The following is a 5,524-nucleotide window of genomic DNA, read 5'->3' as shown; positions in this document are numbered from 1 at the left end:
ATACGAAGGCCCTGGCCTGCAGGATTTTAACTCTGGCATCCTGTGGATGTAGAAGCCTCATTCTGAGCAGTCATGAATGTAGCAGGTAAATATTCGTCATACATGGGGCCTTCCTGAAAACCTGAATAGACCTGTAAAGCCCTAAGCTCATGGCTTGTCCTTTTATTTTTTTGCTTTAAGTGTGTGTGTGTGTGTGTGTGTGTGTGTGTGTGTGTGTGTGTGTGTGTGAGAGAGAGAGAGAGAGATAAAGAGAGAGAATGTGTGTGTATGTATGTATGTATGTGTGTATGTATGTATGTATGTATGTATGTATGTATTTCTCTCTGTGTGTATGACTGCAGGCACAGACGTGCAGTAGTATGAGTGTAGAGATTAGAAGATAACCTTGGGTATCCTTACCTTCTATCTTGTTTGGGACAGAGTCTCTTACTGTTTGCAAGTGCCACCATGTCTAGTCTCCATCTTGGCAAACGTGAGTGCCGGGATTATTGAGGCCTACGACAGCCAACTCTCCATATTGTGCTGGGGATCCAAGCTTAGCTCTGCACACTGAGGAGGCAAGGCAAGAGGTTTACTTACCAATCCAAGTTCCTTTTCTTTCAAAGACTTTATCTCTATTAGAAGGAAACAACCAGACCCATAGCCCTTATCTTCCATAGAGGCTTGACTTTGGTGTCTACAGACAATAAATACAGTGGGTGTTAATTTGCCACTGTGCACCTTGGGGGTTAATGATACACGTTTCACTAATGGGAGCACAGTTGATGACACGTTTAAATTAAGTCCCATCAAATAAACCAAATCTAGATCCCTGTCATCCCCTCTTCTGTTCTTCTCGAACACACACACACACATACACACACACACACACACACACACACACACACACACACACACACCACCAATGACCTTTTTCAATCTAGGTTTATGCAGAATTTTTGGTAGGACAAGATTTCACTGTAGGCATTACGGTTTCCATAGTGATGCGGGGAGAGACACACGTGAACTTTTGGGATACGTGAATATGCGATGTGACCTGCTAAGCACTTTTGGATGTCAGAGAGTTTGTGGACAGATAAATGGGAGTCAGGGACTTCTGTTTAGCCAGCTCCTCTGCTGATTCTCAGCCAAGTCCTTGACAGTGACTCTGAGAGCTCTGTGGGTCAGGGAGTGGGCATCATCTGGGCAAAACACAAACAAACAAACGGGGTTCACAGAGAGTGATAATGGCTTTCATTCCTGCCTTCTGACTTCACACAGATCCAGATTTCATTCTGAAGTCCTGTTTTGTTTTGTCATGCTAAACCTTGGGTTAACAATGTACATTTTTACTACTGGGAACATAGCCTATGATACTTTTAAATCCAGCCACATCAATGGACCAATTCTAGATTTTCATCATACCTTCTGTTCTACTGGAGCCATTTAAAAAAAAAAACCCTTTTTCAATCTAGGCTTATGCATAAGAAAAGTCCCATTTAGGTAATTATGGAAGCCATGTAGGGTAAGTCACCAACTGACCATGGAGACGTAACACAGTTCTGAGATTTTTGTCATCAAAGCTGCCCAGTGTTACAAGACTGGAGCATTTAAGCCAGTGCCCCCGTTTCCAGGATTTCCTGACATTATTTTTCCTTCTTCCATGTCTTGATTGTTCTGACATTGGATTTTCAACTTTCGAGTTGCTAATATTTTGGACAAGAAAATTCTTTGTTGTGGAAGATTGTCTGATGTATCGTCAGATGCTAAGCAGTTTCTCCGCCCTCAACCCTCTAGATGTCAATAGCGCCTTCCTTCTAGTTGCAACCCCCAAAATATACCTCTAGGCATTGCCAAGTGTTTACTGGGGAATAAAGCTTCCCTCTCCCTCTCACTGAGAACCTGTGACTTGTAAGCTAAATATAAATATAAGAACACAAAGAATTTGGAAATGTACTTGACAGTGCTAGAATAAATCACTTGGGGCTGCTGTACTCAGGGAAGAAAAGTTGAGTGATGGAGGAAGAGAAGTCATTACAATTAACAGCTTCCTTTCATGTCTTGCATCACAGCCCCCGGCTGAATCTGTTTTGATGGCAACTAAACCAAACAGTGCTCCATGAAGTGTACCTACTTGCCTTGGTGTATATTTTCATCGCCACATGAATCTAACTATTCCGTCCCAGAGTCTCTTTCCTTCCAGGAGAGCCTGCAGGGTAGCGACATTAAGTGTATTTCATAGGTGCTTTGTTTTTGTATGTTTTGGGTGAAGGGAGGATGTTAACACTGTTAGGAGTGGGCAACTAAGAAGATCAGAAACCAGCGACTGGTCTCTCTATCTTCACATTCTTTAGGCAGACGGTTCTGAGGAGCGTTCAGAATGTTTCTCTGAAGGGCCCTATGCCCTTGAGCTCAAATGAGGCAATGGCCTCAATGTCACATCCTCACATTAATTTCCCCCCTTCATTTCATATTTCTTAATCCCTCACTCTCCATTAACCCAAGTGTTTAAGTTGCTTCCAGGGAAACCAAACTAAGACGGAAAACCTTCATACTCGTATAGCAAGTTACTGTCTTAGTTAGGGTTATCATTGCTGTGGTGAAAACAACATTACCAAGAGCAACTTGAGGAGAAATAGGTTGTTCAGCTTACACTTCCACATCACTGTTCATCAGTTAAGGAAATCAGGACAGGAACTCAAACAGGGCTGGAACCTGGAGGCAGAAGCTGACGCCGAGGCCATGGACAAGGGCTGCTTACTGGTTTGCTCCCTATGGTTTGTTCTTAAAGAACCCAGGACCACTAGCTCAGGGATGGTACCATCCACAATGGGCTGAGACCTCTCCCAGTAATCATTAACTAAGAAAATGCTCTGTAGGCTTGCCTATAGCCTGATGCTATGGAGGCGTTTTCTTAATTGAGGTTCACTCCTGTCAGACGACTCTAGCTGTGTCAAGTTGACATAATGCTAATCAGGACAGATCCATCATCTAAACATATACTTGCATTCAAAGTGCAGCCACTAGAAGAAATTGCATGTTGTTGTTCTTCAGTTTAGTCCCACGGTAGTGAAAAATCCCATGGATAAGATAAGACACTGTGTTCCTTTCCTTTTTAGCTTGCGACACGCTTCAACTCTGTATCCAATATATCCAAGTGTGTATCTTAGATATCTACTAGTCTAAAGTGGAGGATATGTACTTTGAAAGAAAAACAAAACAAAAAGAAACAAACAGAACAAACAACCCCCCCCAAACCTACGCGTCTAGAAGAGCTTATACTCTAGTAAGAGGACGCTATAACCTAAGGACTCATTTATAGTGAGTTAGATGATGCAGGGAAGGGGCCACTAAGTGTGGCATTCAAAGCCCGAGAGCCCAGATCCAATCCAGTGTCCCACTCAAACTGTCCTGCTCAACCTGCAAGACAGGCCTGGTTTTTCACTGCTCCCCAGCACAGTCTCCTGTTTCTCTCAAACAAGTTTTCCCTCCATGTTCTGCAGCACTTCAAGTTGATGAACCTTGAGCGCCCCTAACTGTATCAGCTTTAAGTGTCTTTCAGTTTTCGGTGCTCCAGGTACCTCCCTGAGGCATCCCTCTTTGCCCGTGGGGTTACTATCCACCTAGGTTTGCAGCCTGACACATCTCCTCCTATCACCATACAGATAAGTGGCATCGATAATACATCAACTGCTTCTGTGATGTGCAAATTTACAATTTCCATGGGGTGACTCCCAGGCAGGACCAGTGATGTGAAGCAACAGAATCTTGCTTTCACAAAGGCCATGCAGGCCAGGTTACTGGGTTATGGAGAATGTACTCAGTTGGGGGAATGTAAATAGGAATGGCTGCAGGCAAAAGGGTGGGGGCAGCACACAAGATTTGCACACAAATGCAAGCAGACTGCATGATTTTTCCTGGGAAAGATCAGCTGCTTTCAGTACCCAACCCAATGAGTTTTTGATATTAATTCTATTTTGGGAACAAAGAATGATTGTTAAAAGGAAACATCAAGCATCCTTCTTTCCTCCATAGGAACAACTTGTTTTTTCCAGGGCCTGGGACAAGGTAAAGTTTATGTGCATGGTTTGATACAGGTCTTGTAATTACTCTTCTTCTTTCCTGGGCCTGTGGAGGTGATAGGTACATTGTGTGCACTTATAAGATCTGATGTAGGCACATGGGAAATTGTCCCCTTGCAGTCCGGATTATAGTCCTATTTACTTCTATTGTTTGGGGGTTATTAGGTGTCCATAAGAATGGTGCAGGATTATTTGATCAAACTGCAAACCCCAAGATTGTGCTATTTACTGGAACAACCTATTTTAGTTGTGGTGCGGCTCAGCCTTAGCACGTACCTTTAATCCAAGAGTTTTCTGCTTGAGTAGTATAAACAGTATTCAATAAAGTCAACTATAGGTCGACCGCAGTCAACCATGAAGACAGAGCAAGCAACCAGTTGACAGTAAATGAACATACGATTACTAAGAAAAAACCATAGAGAGTAAGAGGAAGTCAGGAGGATGGATAGAGAGAATCACAGGAAATAGAAAGGAGGGGACATTCAGTTTGAAGGAGGTTTTTTGAGACTGTGTGAGAGAGAGGGCATTCCTTCTTGGATGTTGGTTGAGGCAGAAGGTCGGCTGGGTGCTTTCTCCGCCTCTCTGAGCCACTAGGTTTTCACCTCAGCATCTGCCTCTTGAGTCTTTATTGGTAAAATCAAATGATGGAGATTTTGTCAAAAAACAACGCAAGACTTGTGAGCACACCAGATTGGAGTGGGGTGTGAGGTTCACTTAGACGTCACCAACCTCCCATCTGTCCCAGCTTGTGGTTTTAACACTTACAGTTGGGATCTAGGGGGAGGTTCCTAGACCAAGCAGCCAGGCTGGAGCTTTCTTGTGAGCAATCTCTAGCTTGGCTCTCGCAAACAAATCTCGACTCCAATGCCAACTCCAGAAAATTCTCCTGGGGCTCTCAGAAAACAGTGGAAAGTCATAAATAGACTGGCTCCTTTCCTGTTAGTATCTCTGGAGGACTTTGGGCAATTATAAAGAACTTTCCTAATTCAGCCCAGGAAGAACTTTCTATATAAGAAATAACCCAAAGTAGTCAAAAAGGGAATGCACGGAAAGCTAACGACTTCTACATGGATGGTCTGCTATGGTTCTATACTTCCTGTCCTCCCAGACACTATGATTTGCCCAAGAATGTGTCAATCTTTCCATCGGGTTCTATGATATTGCCTGGGAGTTTGTATTGATCATGAGCCTCAAGTCCAAATCCCAATTTGGCTACATGACAGCTTGGCATTGAAAGTACTCGCAGCCTTACTTACTATTAAGTAAAAGGCTCAGGCTAGGTCTCATAGGTGAGCTCCCACTCTCCTGTTAGAGAAAATCCAGCAGATACCCCCAAAAGCAGCCAAGTGAGTTCCAAGTGTCCCACAGTGGTTGGCCGAATCACAGTTAAATAGCTGTCCTAAAGGTCTTGATCTGCCATGGCTGTGCCTATGACGTAGCACGATGTGATTGGGTGAAGCCTC

This window comes from Rattus rattus, chromosome 12, assembly GCF_011064425.1.
Source record: "Rattus rattus isolate New Zealand chromosome 12, Rrattus_CSIRO_v1, whole genome shotgun sequence".
NCBI lineage: Eukaryota > Metazoa > Chordata > Mammalia > Rodentia > Muridae > Rattus > Rattus rattus.
Note: the sequence above shows the minus strand (reverse complement) of the source record.